The following is a 14,657-nucleotide window of genomic DNA, read 5'->3' on the forward strand; positions in this document are numbered from 1 at the left end:
TTCATCCCTGCACTTTATAAAAAAAGGGATTTTTCCAAAGAGTTAACCAATTTACCTGACATAGAGGCAATAAATATCGCAACTGACTTAGTCCTATTGCTCTCCTACTACACGTCTAGCCAGATAAAGGGAGACAAGAGTCTTCAGGAGTATTGTACTGAGCTAAGAGGCTAGCTGTACCCCTTTAACAGCTTTTCGCCCTCATTTTGTCACAAGTATGCTTTTAATTGAAACAGTGTTACACTATTAACCAAATAAACCTTGTGGAGTGAGTGGCCAAGTTGTTCATAAAAAGAGCAGGTTCTACAGTTTTTGTTGTAATTTGAAGCAAATTTAAAGTCAAACTGGTACCAAATGAAGATTTGTTTGGGAGCCCAAAGACCAACTCCTATTACTGAGCTGAACAAAATGATCCGGATCTGTAAAAAGAGATTTTCTATCACAACCAGTGAGGCTGGACAGATACTGGCTGTGGAAACACAAGGTAGATCAGGTCAAACTGATCTGAACCAAACCAGACCACTGAGTGAAAATGGACCGTACGCGAGCATCGTCTGACTCTACTCCTCCAGACTGACAGGCTTTTAATTCTTGTCAGTCGCCGTTTCTCTGTGAGCTTTTTAAAACTTTTTCACCTGAATGTGTCACTACTTTCAGGTCACAAATGTGGCATAAGATTAGAGATGTGCAGGGTTAAACAGTTAAATCTGTACATCAAATTCGCAGGCGCAAGATTTACGAGTCAGTTAAAGAGTTTTCCCCGGCAACTCACCGGACGTAGACTTGAGAAACTTCGCTGTTTGCATGTCATAAAAATGGGGCTGCAGGAACACTGGAAGTCTCAGCTGAACTCATGTTTAAAAGCTGTTTTTTACACTAGAAATAAACTGGTTTACAGCATGGTTCAAAAAACCAAATGTGTCTCATCAGCTAATGTCTTCATGTGTTCTCATTGTATGGGGAATTAATTTTTTTTTGTACCACAATCATTTAGATTAAATTTAGGAAAAACCTCACTGAGACTGAGACATCCTCTGGTTTCATGAGGGTTTTTTTTTATGATTTTAAGTTTAAAAATGGTCAAACGGTGTTCATGGGGTACATGCAACTCCAACACAAGGTATCCTGAGAGGCTGGGCGACAGAGTGTATTTTTTACCCCTTCTTAAGCCACATCTCAACCGAGAAAAGTCTCTTCTTTGGATACAGGTGTGTGGTAGACCACAACATCAACTCAACATGAATAAAATTAACAAGGATGTCTGTTCTAAGGTAAGCCAACATGGTATTTGAGGCAGCATATTGTCACTTTGCTGGAAAGAAATATAAAGTTATCTGTGACATCTCTAATGCTAGCAAAAGTTAGCCCAACGTTAGCTCCTAGTTGCATTGTTCATTATGTCACATTGTTTGTTGGGAGCTCATTGGCATATTTTTTTCTAGCTTTTGTACTTTGGCGATTGAACATCATTGTTAGCTGTTGTCCAAAGGGCTCTAGTTAAACTAACGTTAACTTCTGGAGCTTAGCTTCATTAACTTATCTGTAAAAGCCGAGATAACAAAGGTTGGCAAACGTTATGCTGAATGATTCAATGTAAATACTGTAGCACCAAACTAACGGAGAGACACTCTTGGTAAAGATGGTGAAAAGGCTGTTATATTTTTCTCATATTCTGAGTCAAAAACCTAAACTTCAGTGGCACTTTGATTCTGATCCTCTATCTTGTGGTCTGAGATTGCGATGGCAGCGAGATGCAGTTTATCATGTTTGCACTGGAACCTGCAAATTTTGGCTTGTAACTGAAGCTTTTTATCGACCTTCTCGACAGTAAAATGATTAATATATCCCTCCAATGCGTAGTTTAGGCCCTTTTGGTGACTTCTACATGAAAGGTGATCTTTCTGTCTCCAAAAATCATCAATGGCCTCCTGTGAAATGTCTCCTACTCTGACACCTGCCATAGCACCTGTCACTGATGTTCACTGTTTGTCCGAGTGAGTGGAGGGGGCGTGGCTTATCCATAGGTCAATTGTTGCTACAGCCTATGGTAGTACCCTGGTGTTTGCTTTACGAGCCAATACGTGTCTGATTTGAGGCAGACGAACAGGCAGCGAGGATGGAGAGAGATGAGGAGAGAACCATTACAGTCAGGAGTAGAACAGTGCAGCAGCAAACTGCATGGACTCTTACATATTGTGGCAGTGAAGAAAAGTTTAGGTAACAGGTTTACTTTTAACCATTTAACATTAATGTTACCTTTTTGTTAAGTCACTATTACTCTGTGTTTTACAGATCAGAATGATTTCTCCATTTACATTATAAACACCAGTTTAGAGCCAGTGTGATTATACATGTGGATGTGTCTTAAAATGTTGGAATTATCTGGCGGTTACACTGGTTATAATCTTTTTATATCAGGGTTATCCAAACTGTGGCTCATGAGCCAACTGTGGCCCTTTTTCAATAAATTCAAGGTTATTTCTATTTAATTTGTGAACATTTTATTACATACACAGGGCACCCTTTTTATGGTAAAATTAGTGTAAAAACTGAGTTTGGCGAAAAATGAAACAGATTTCATAGAGCCCTAAGTGAGTATTACATAAATAATTTCAAGAATCTAAAAATTAGTTTCAGCTTTCAGAAGTTGGTGCATTTGCACTTGAAGCATTTGCAGGGATGCAGAGATTGTGTGAAAACGTCACTCATTGGTTTCTGTACCTGCTGCTGAATTAAACAAAGATTTTGTCTCAGTTCAGAGTGACTCAATTTGCTTTTATGTTTCTTGACACAACTCTTCATCATCTGCTTGTTGCCTGTCAGTTCTCCTCCTTAGTTTCATTCAGGTTGCCTGCAGGATTCAGCTCTGCCTCCCTTCCCTCTGTCATGAATCACGTTCAGTAATTGAAGCAGCGGGAATGATCTGCATGCAGGATGAGTTTATAGTTTGATACTTTTCTTCTTAAGGGAGACCACAGGGCTAATATTTAACTTTTCTCACTGCTAGTGAAAGGAAGATGAAAGTAACTGTTGTATTTGCTCTGTTAGAAGTTCTTGTGTTGAGTTTTTAATTTCCCAAGACAAAGACAATCAGATCAATAGTAATCAATATTTCTAACCCTCTCTGATTAGAGTTTGAGGTAAACTGTAAACAGACAACACAAAGAAACAATCCACACATATTGACACAATTCAAGCCTTATTGTCTTCTCAGACCAAAAGTAAATATTTCATGTGTATGTTTTCTTTCCACATCAATGCATGGATGCAAACAGATGCAATTCTTCCTGCTGACATTCCATTATTTATTTTTTTGTAAATCACATGCCTGTTTTAACAGCCTTATGGACATAAATAAGCATGTTTAATGGTGATGTTATTGAAATGAATGTTATAAAAGGCGGCTGAAGGATCTGCATCATGAGGCCTGTCTGCAGGAAAGCCTTTAGCATGCATATTTTTTGAATGGGATTAGGAACAGCAATGTCTGATGCAACCTCAGGACAGCATCCCAGAGTTTTGTGCAAATTTTGCTCATTGATAGAACAATTTGTAAAATTCCAACAGCATTTTTCATCTCCTTTTCCTCAGACTGAACTGAGACAGACAGAAACAAAGCCTGGCTCTGAAACAACTGTCATCACCTGCACTCCACCTGAAGCTAACTAGCTCACAAAACACAAGGGAGGAAGAAACAAAGCAGCCACAGGAGACGATTAACTGTTTTATGAGAGGAGAAGATTTGTTCTAAAATGATCCCTCATCAGGGAAATCTGAGGGGTGAATCATAAAATTAATGATGTCTAAATTCTATTTATCTTCTTCAGTATCAGGGTGCTGCTCGTGTGGATGTCACCGTCACACTGTCACGGCTCGTTGGGACATTTAAACAGAACAGAGCCATTATTAATGTGATTAGTAACACCTGAGCTTTTCCTCCAATCACAGGTCAAAGTGAGCGCTGCGAAAGACGGCTGAATCAAAGCTGTCAGCAGCAGCAGGAGGAGGAGGAGGCTGTAAAAACATCCTTAGGAATCAAAACCCTGCCATTATTCCACTGTCCTGTAACAGCATGTCAGCGTCTGTTGGGCTGAAAGATGGATCAGGCTACATGTGCAGCAAATAGCAAAAACACTTTTAACACTGGGACATGTGGAAATTTCTCAACTGGAATGGCAAATACAACTGATCTGTTGCCATAAAGGTCACGCAAAAAACTCTTACCAGAAACATCCATAAAGTTAGCACCCCTTAAAAAAACTACATAGATATACTATATGTTTTGTGACTTAACATTATTTTAGCTCATCCCTGGTGCAAAAACGTAAATCCACATCAGTTCGTGCAGTGGGGAACATAGGCGCTTCAAAGCATATAAGCACTCTGCATCAAATTTGACCAAAATGCACCACCTTCAACTGTCGGCCTGGAACAAATAGCAGCATGCATCGAACACTGACGTCAGCTGCTACAGGACAAGTCCCTTCCTCATCTGCTCAGATCAGCTCTGAAAACTGCCCAAAAACTTTGTAGTGAGTCCTGTTAGGCCGGCCACACACTAGATGATTTTTTAAATCTGGAACGATTTTTAAACTGTTGGAGACCACGGACTTCAGGAAAATTTCCAAAGATTTTTCAATTTTAATCCTCTGAATGCACACATTAGATGACTCGGCCAGACTGTCAGATCACTGGAGATCACACACCTGCAGACCTGCCAGCAACCCTGTGTGATCACGTGACTTCAGAACAGGCTTGAGTTACAGGTGCAGCAACAATCATAAAACAAGGGAAATGAGATGAAATCATGGCTGAAATTAAGTTAAAGTTGTGTTCATGGTTGTGAGTGGTGAAAGTATGTACGATCTGGTTGTGACGCTACCCCGTCTGCTCGCTCTCATTGGCTGTTGTGGGTACTCCATCAGCGGCACTATGACCTAGAATCGTAAATATCAAATGTGTTTGATATTTACGATTCGGGATTTTGGAGGCTAAACGCGATTTGGAGCAGTAAAACAATCGTGTTGACGCCACACACATGCAGACTACTCAGAGAAATAGTCGTTTGTGACAAGGCTCCTCAGCTGGCTGACTTTCCAGGCTCTTTTGAGAATAAATCCACACCAGTGACTCTATTATTGAATTTTGTTTAAAGCAATTTTTTGATCGTTTCAGCCCTTAGCTCAGCATGCTATCCACCATATTGTTTTTCAACAATGACTGTCACATGGGCTGTGACAACCAATGGCAGGCTGTCCCATTGTTGTGTCATGCTGAATTGAACTGTGAGTGTCTTCACACTTAGATCATAGTGGAGACGGCCCAAAAATCTTATAATGGAGAAAGAGAGAGACAGAGAGACTGTGATGTGTCCCTCTGTGTCACTGCAGACAGGACCTGTTTTGAATAATGGCTCAAAAAACGCCAATATAAAAAAGCACAAGAACATTTTTTGGTAATTTGCCAATATTTTGAAGACATTTTGTCACAGAATGTTTTTTTTTTTCACGTTTTGGTCCCCAAAGATGGGAGAGCAAGTCTGTGTAAAAAGTCTTAATCATTATTATCAACTGAGTATCACACGAAAAAATCTTTAATGTCTTTATAGTCCCACACATTTTTAAAAATTTAAGTGACATTATTGCAGCCCAGGTTTTTCCAAAACAAAAGGATATTTAGAGTGCACCACGGGATTGATGTTTTATAAGCTTTTAAAGACAGTAAATCCAGGTGAGACAAAATGGTTAGAAAATAACTTTTTAACTTAAGCTCTATTGATATCTCTCATTTTAAAGGTCACATATTATGCAAATTGCACTTTTGAAGGATTTTCTAACAAAAATATGTGCCCCCTAACCTATCCACAATCCCCCCTAAGAAAATCCACCCCCTCCCCCATTCCACCTTTCAGAAAATATGTGCTGAAGAAGCCGTTCTCAGCTTTTCCCCTCATTATGTCATGTGGGGAGTTAGCTCCGCCCCCAGGTTTGGATGGCCCTCCCCTCTTGGAAGAAAGTTCTGCCCTCCTCTCCTGATCCTCCTCTCCACTGCCAGCTGAGAGGAGGATCAGAAGAGCCACATCCATTTCCTGAGAGGGGCGTGGTCAGGGGCGGGGTCAGACAGCTCATTAACATATAAAGCTTGTTCAGGGTATAGCTGAAACAGAGTTGTTTTTAGACACGCAAAAATCCAATACTGGAGTGTTTTTTTTCAGCAACAAACTTCACAGGCATGTTTTGGGGACCTCTGAGACCAACATAAACTTGTTTTAAAGGGGTAAAATATGTGACCTTTAAAATGTAAAGTCATTTCCTCTTCTAAATCACACAACAGACAAATATTGAAAGTAGATCTGATAAAAACTGAGATCATTAAAGAGTACTGATAAGAGAATCAATATCAACAAAATGAGCAATCTCCATCTCTACTGCTCTCACAGATACGCCAGCATGACACCCAAGGCAGATGCTGAATCATGCAAGGTGGATTTTGAGCGAGTAATTTCCCACTGTCATCTCTCGCTCTCCTCTACATCTAACTCTCAAAACTCTCATTTTAAACTGGATTCTTGCAGTTTGGTGCATTGGGAAAACTTGAATTGACACAAGCCTTTCTATTTTTTAATTTCTAGGCCAGCCAGGGCCCAATTTGAAGTCTAAAAATGTTTCTGGGCCCTGCTAAACTTTTATTTACCCAGCTTTGATCAATATTTCAGACAAAGCTGAAGCATTTCCTAGTTTATTTTTCCAGCATCAGAAAACTTCAGGGTAAAAGTAGACCTTTGGCAATTTGGTGAAAACAAATCCGTATCCAATCCAACCATGGAACAATTTCAACTAAATAAATACGTGTCTACTTGCAGCCCATTTGCTGTACTTTGGCAGTCCACCAGCGGGCTTTAACCCCGGCTTTTGTAAACACTGTTCCAGGCTAAGAAAAGTTGATACTGTAATGGTACATAAACTGGTGTATTTAAAGAATCTGGTTTCTGATGTCTAAGATGCTTTTCAGCTCGGCTACTTCAAGTGAAATACTCAACCATCCAGACTCCGTCTACGCTGTGAAATCAGAGATAACTACAATACGAGCAGGACAGTGTTCCCCTCTTATTGTGTTACTGTTGAGGCCAATTATAGCGTCTCTGTGCTGGAGCGTGAGTCCGAGTATCTGCAGGCAGAGTCTGAGCAGAATAAAGAGGCAAACTGAGAGTCTGTAACAGAGATGAAAAGAAGAGAGAGCCTCAGTATTCAGTGCGAGTAATCAGCCATCTCTCTCTGCATCTATCTTTATCCTCAACCAGATCTGCTCACACACACACTTCTCCTGACGGGGAGCAGTCACGCACACACTCAGAGACTACAAGTTTACTGTCCACAGAAGAAGAAATTTGCCTTTGGCCTAACCAGCATGATCAAATACATTCAACACTTATGCGTCGCAGTAAACAGAAACATAATTAACAGCATCGTCTGCATATACACACATCCTGAAGACTCTGGAGCAAAAATAACACGAACAAAGAGCAAGCAGCCCGCGTCTGTCAGTTCTCAATACTGTAACACACTCAACAACAAGTGACGCTTTCACAAAGAGACAAAAAGAGACAATCCCAGTTCATATGAGGACTGGAGGGAGTGAAGAGCTGCTTTGTCTTCAGATTGGCAAACAGTTACACTACAGAGTCCAGACTCAGTGGGTCAGTCTGATCTCAGTGTGGGAACAATTCTGAAGATGAATCTCATTTACATTTTCAAACAAAGGCTTTTACTCCATCCCAGGAAACTCTTCTACTCTATGTTTTACAGTTTCTTTGTCAGAAAGTCACACAGATTGGAAAGAACATGGGAAAGTTTTTTGAGTTTGTGATTGCAGCACTGCTACAATATGACAGTGTTTGTGTATTATGTATTATTTGCAGGGATGCATGATATTATCGGTCTGGTATTGGTATCAGCAGATATGAGCTTAAAAACACAAATATCGGTATCCTCATACATCAAAATTTCAACCAATATTTTGCCTGTGTATTTCAGCATATATCAACTGTAAATTTTGTCCATATATTTAAATAAATCAGTGGAGATTTAGGCTGAACCAACAGACCAATGTCAGTTGGGTTTTTTTCTTTATTTCTCCTCATTCTTAAAACTTTAAAGTGTTTTTAAGGACTAAAGTTTGTTTACTTGGTCATCCTCAAACCTCAAAGTGTCCTAAAAGGACTGAAATTCCTTGTCCAAAAAGCATATTTAAACATCGACATCGGTACCGGCTTAAATGAATCTGTAAATACTGGCATATCGGATATCGGCAAAATTACAATATCATGCATCCCTAATTATTTGCCTTTTTTAACCTATTATTAAGTGTTTGCAGCTTGATTACAAATAAAGTGAGTGAATTCGTTTGTGGAGCCACAGATCAGTAAAAAGTGACCTGAACAACAATTGTATAGCATAATTTAGCAGTCAATCATCATCCTATTGGTGGGCTAGCCACTTAGCTTCTATGCTGACTTGTTGGGTTTTGTACACCTGGGACAGGTCTGTGTGTTACTTGAGTAGAAGTAAAAGTACTGGTCTATAAATCTGCTCAAGTAAAAGTCCAAAGTCATTTAAAGTTTACTCGAAGTACTGAGTTCTGAGTAGCTACTTTTGATACCCAAGTGGCTTTCACAGTGAAATATGACCGGCCCTTAAATATGGAGCTCCAACCAGGTTGTTTATTATAAGGTGTGACCTAACCTAAAGTACAATGCAACAGCTGTTTTGGGAAGAAACATGGAATCATTCCCTTGCTATGTGCATGAACTGACCGTCGCGTTGTGAAAGCCAAAAGGGCAGAAAAATACTTAATATTTGGTGTAAATATAAACTTTGATTAAACTTTGATGTTATGTGAGGAATGTGATATTGGAGAAAGAAAAACTTGTTTTAATTTGTAAGATATCATTTGTACAGAGAAAAACTTAAGAATATTTATTGTAGCCCTAATCAGCTGACAGCCAGCTGATTCGCTTTGAGCATGCTATTGGCTAATCACACTCATGCTGCCATATCTAAGATGCTCTAGCTTGGCTATGCTTTTTGCAACCCTCCTCCACCCCAGCTTCTCCTTTATCCTGCTTCTGACTTAGTAAATAACATTCTGCTGTCACTGATGCCTGCTCTGCTCTGTTTCTGCTGCTTCTCTCCCTGCCTCAGGCTTTCCTTGTAGGCACAGGAAAGGCAGGAACATGTGCCATTCTTGTTTGATGTTACAATGTCATTTTCTGTAAAAGTGCACAGAAGAGCATGAGGATCCTAGAACAGCCACATCACCAAATATCAATAAATGAATGTGTATAAATAACAGCTAATAAAGACAAATGTTTAAAACCACTAGTCATGTGTGATTTTTGACAAAGTGAAACTCTTCATGTTGGCATCATAAGCCCTTAAGAGTGGTTAGACTTAGGATGCAGCCATTACATCACGTCATTAGCCAATGGCCTGAGTGTAAAGTTATGATCTGGTTTACTCAGCTTTTGCTTCTTGTTCTGCATATTTTGCTCAGTCAATCCTGAAAAGGCTGGCATCGACTTTAAACTGCTAATTGCCTGGAAACTTTTTGTGACAGCGGGCCTTCATGGCGCTCCTGCTCCCAGCCTGGAGAGAGACCACAGTACATCTGAAAATTTAAAGAGCTCTGTCACCGATTCAGCAGCCAAAGAGAAGAGATGAAGAGACGTCCCAAAACTGATGACAAAAGACAAAGTGTCCAACGGACCAGGCCAGCTTCACCATCATTTATCCCACACTAATTCCCCAGCCTCATTGCTGTTGTCAGAGTGTTTCAGTGAGAAAAGCAGAACAGAAACTAGCAGGATGTGAACCTCAATCAATTCCACAGCCCTCCCTTGATAATCAAAGTATGTGCCAAAAAAGCCCTTCTGGCAGCCATGCATGGACATCAACCTGACCGCTTGATTATGTTTGCAGCCTTTTGAGCCAAACGCTGCTCTACTATTACTGCCTAATGTTGGCCATATGCTACTCTCCAAGACGCCAACACATTCAGTTTCTAAGAGACACCCTGAGTCAAAGTCAGAATCCACAGATCGCTCACAATGATGTCAGCGCCATGCGGCTCATTTAAAGACGAACAGTGTGAGAGAGAAGCAGCTGCTCTACACAGACGAGTTACTGTGCAGAACGAGTGCTTAATGAGGGCTATGGGTAAAATAATCAGGTTTTAAAGGGAATGAGGTACAGTATTTATTCACACTTGAAGCTTGCGTTTGGATATTTAAGGGTTAAAATGACTAACAGGTGCAAGAAGTTTAGTAAATACTCCAGAAGGTTGCTTTCACAGGCTCAGATTGTTCTTCTTAGTGTCAGAAAGCAGATACTCCATTTCGTTTTAAGAGGAAGGTCATTTTTTAACCACAAACAGCTGCTGTTACGTCACTCTGTATAAACCTAGCAGCACCCTACAGTGGAATCTCACAGAAGCAGGAGTGGTTGTTTATTACTTCACTGACACCTTAGTCTCAGGTTTTTTTGTGTTACTGTAGTGCTAAAATATTGTTCTGCACCTACAACAAGTATTTAATATACACAGAAATAAACAAACTGAATGAAGGATAGGGATTAAACCCGGATATGGATAATTAAGGTTTTGGAGTGGCCCAGTCAGGGTCCAGACTTAATCCAATTGGCTGAGTTAAAACAATTCTGTGAAGAAGAATGGGCCAAAATTCCTCCACAGTGATGCAAAAGACTCATCATCAGTTATCACAAACACTTGATTTCAGTTACTGCTGCCAAGGGTGGCACAACCAGTTATTAGGTTCAGGGAGCAATGACTTTTTCACACAGGGTCAGATAGGTTCAGATTTGTCCCCTCTTAAAAAATTAAATAATTATTCAGAAACTGCATTTTTTTATTTACTTGGTTGATGTAAATATGCAAAAACATCAGAAAGGGGGCAAACGCTTTTTCATGGCACTGTATGACCTTTTGCATCCCCTTCCATTTACTCTGTCCCAACATTTTTATGCAGAAATGTTTCATTGCTGCACTTAAGGACGCTTCATTAGTGAATCCTTTCAGCAGAAACATTGAATAATAAAATCAAAGGCACCTTTACTGTGTGCATCTGTGCATCCTCATGATGATAATGATCATGATGATGGTGCTGTTGATGTAACCACATCGACTCCTGACACAGCACACGGAAATGGGCTGGCAGCAGTTCTTGGTGTTTAGGAGGTCATGTGTAAGTGGCACCTGCCTCATATTGATGATGGAGGGGTACACTGACTTCTGTCTGTTAATAAAGATGGTACAGTCTCTCTCCCTCGTCTCTCTTCAGAAACATCATCTCAACCTTGAGAGGTTCAGCCCAGAGCTCAAGGCTTCTCCATTAATCACACAGAGCAGCTACAGAACCTGAACTGTGAACAGTACGGCCACAAAAACATCTCTCTAAACCGACGTGATCATCTGCTGCAAGGTTGAGAGCACAGAATCACTTAAAGGGTCTGCCGGGCCTCTCCTGATCGTTCAATAACCACTCCCTTTGATAGCAATCTGAATTACAGCTGCACACTCCTCTCGGAGGTTGTAAACAAAAAGCTTTAATTCCCTTACTTAAATCTTTGACCCTGTATTATATCATTACGGGACTTATTATCTAATAGGTACTAAAGTTTGGAAATGCTCTGGCAGTTTGTTTCAGCTTGCAGCCATGAAAAGGGCTTCAGTTGCCTCAAAATAATTCTTATGTGATCAAAATATCCAAAACCTTCAGTGTCTTCAGTGTAGTGTCTCTACTTGTCAATACTTGGCAGAGTGTTACAGAGTCATATCTGACCAAATGACTCTGAATAAGCAAAGATGAGTGAAGTTACTGTCATGATGTCTGTGCTTTTCTCAGTTATGATGTCATATTTAGACGTGATGATGTTCCCATGCTCAGGCCTGATTGGGCTTGGAGTACAGATCAAATGACTCTAGTGTGAGTGTGTCTTTATTCTAAGCAAAAAGATACACACTATGGACAAAAGTATTTGGACTCCTGGCCACTGGGACTGTAACAACATTGTTTTCAAATACTTATGGAGTTGCCCCCCTTTTGCAGCTATCACAGCCTCCACTCTTCTTCAAATGCTTTCCACAACATTTTGGAGAATTTGTGCCTATTCATTTTGCAGAGCATTTGTGAGGTCAGGCACTGACAGTGGATGAGAAGGCCTGGCTCATTAAACCATGTCTTTATAGTCCTTGCTTTGTGCAATGGGACAGATTCATGTTGGAATAAAAATGTGGCCTTCCTCAAATTATTGCCACAAAGTTGGAAGCGTAGCATTGTTCAAAATGTCTTGGTATGAAGCATTAGGGGTGGGAGAAGAAATCGATACAGCATAGTATTCCGATATTTTGTCTGGTGATAGATCATTTCGTCCATCAAGTATCTATTTTTTTAATTAATTGCTAATATGAACTGACATCTATGATAATGGAAAAATAAAATCAACTGTTTGTCCAGTGAGGTCGACAGAGGAGACGGTCATAGAGCAGGAGAAAGTTAGTACAACAAACGTGCCAGCACCAGGGGAAGGACATTAGAATGAAAGCAGGGCATGAATGAGATGGACATGACACATTAGGTTAGCAAGAAGTGCTACATAAAAATAAAATACTGCAGAAAAATGACAAACATGAGGGCAAGACTAATGCTAAATCAGCTAAATAGTTGAAAAAGTGCTATAGATCGCGATATATCGCAATTTATCATATTGTGAAACTTACTGTATTGCAAAATGTTTAAAATCGCAATAATACAAAAAAAACAGCCCCATACCATGATCCCTCCTCCACCAACTTCACAGTTGGGACAATGCATTTAGGAAGGTAACCCAGCATCCGCCAAACCAAGACTCGCCCATCTGACTGCCAAACACAGAAGCATGATTGGTCACTCTACAGAACACTTCTCCACTGATCCACAGTCCAGTGTTGGTGTGCTCCACACCACTCTGTCCGACACTTGGCATTGGTGATGTGAGGCGTGTAGCTACTTAGCCATGGAAACCCATTCCATAAGGCTCCCGCCGCACTGTTTTTGAGCTTATATCAATGCAAGTGGAAGTTCAGAAGTCTTCAGCTTAGGGCTGGGCGATATATCGAGTATACTCGATGTATCCCGGCTTTTGCCACCCACAGTGTTTAAAATGACTATATAGCTAACATCGAGTATAAATTATATGGAAGTTTTGAGCCATCAGCATGAATTTCTCGCTGGAATTTCACTTCTCCTATTGTCCCTGAACGCATCTCTCACAGCAGCGAGCTTACTCTTTCTCCTCCACCAATCCAGAAGACTCCTCTGCACATGCGCGTCAGCGGTGAGAAGCAAGGGAGAGGAAGGTAAACACAGCAGCGTGGCTAGTTAGCGGGGAGTTAGCTAACTTTAGACAGAAACAGCGCTGGATCTGCAGCGTTGAGCAGTCGTTCAGCTTTGAAAAGGAAGAAGCGGAACTCACGCGGTATTCGTTAAAATACGCCGCAAGATGACTCCGAGATAATGGCGGCAGTATCACAACACATCGCTAAAGACATGAGCCCAGTGTTGTTGAAAAGACACTTAACCCAGAATACGAGATTTGCCTGGGCGCGAGCATTTTGCTGAAAACTCCCTGCCAGAGTCGTACAGGTCAGAGAGAAGACGGCCCAGCAACGGACAAATGTGATCCACATCTCCACAACTACGGAGCCCTATCTCAGCCTAACAGCTCAAAACACCGACAACAAGTAGTTAAAATGTTTCCACCTCCAGACAAGCTTTTTCCCCCATGATCACACAGGACAGTTTATTGAATAAGCTCTAAAGACACTCTTATGTTATGAACTTGTCAGATACTGTTTCAGCGTTCATCAGCACAGGTAGTGGACTAATACAATCACAGCTGTGAGCCTGAATGGAGGACTAGACTGCAGGGTTTTGGCCATTTACTGCAAGCAGATTTGGTGAGTTTTGTGGTTTGCTTCACCCTTAATGAGGAAAATAATCATTTTATAGTCAGCAATAGTGAACATAACACAGAAAACATTTCGGGACTTTCTATACACTGTAAAATACCAAGTATTTCATGATTTATGTATTTTTTAAGTATTAGTAAAAGACTGAGTAAAGTCCTTTTCAAAATAAAACTGCCAAATTTGACTTTATATTGATTTTTACTTTCTGCAATTTTATTAAAAATCCAATAGCCCCAACCTAGTGTCATTTGGGGCTGAATTAAATACAGCTGCTGAGAGGCCATTTCAAAATATTGCGATATATATCATGTATCGGGATAGAGCAAAAATATATCAGGATATCAATTTTAGGCCACATCACCCAGCCCTACTTCAGCTATGGAATCAGTAGTGTTGGCAGCTTTAATGCAGCATGCACCTTAGCAGTTGTTGATCCCACTCTGTGATTTTACATGCTCTTCCACTCCGTTACTGAGTTGCTGTTGCTTCTAAACGCTTCCACTTTCTAATAATGTCACTTACAGTTGACTGGGGAATATCCAGCAACTAGTTTTGTATCACAAATATTTGCACATGGCAAATGACAGCATGGCTAGGTGTCTGATTTTGTACACCTGCTGCAACAGGTCTGATTG

The 14,657-nt window shown here is 40.5% G+C and overlaps 1 protein-coding gene across 2 annotated transcripts in view; it reads right to left on the reverse strand.

The window, feature by feature from the left end:
* Positions 1–14,657, reverse strand: part of LOC121510899 (serine/threonine-protein kinase 32C-like) — a 198,051-nt gene that overhangs the window by 178,638 nt on the left and 4,756 nt on the right. The gene's annotated exons all lie outside the window — the stretch shown is intronic.

The sequence above is a fragment of the Cheilinus undulatus genome, linkage group 6 (assembly GCF_018320785.1).
Source record: "Cheilinus undulatus linkage group 6, ASM1832078v1, whole genome shotgun sequence".
NCBI classification, from domain to species: domain Eukaryota; kingdom Metazoa; phylum Chordata; class Actinopteri; order Labriformes; family Labridae; genus Cheilinus; species Cheilinus undulatus.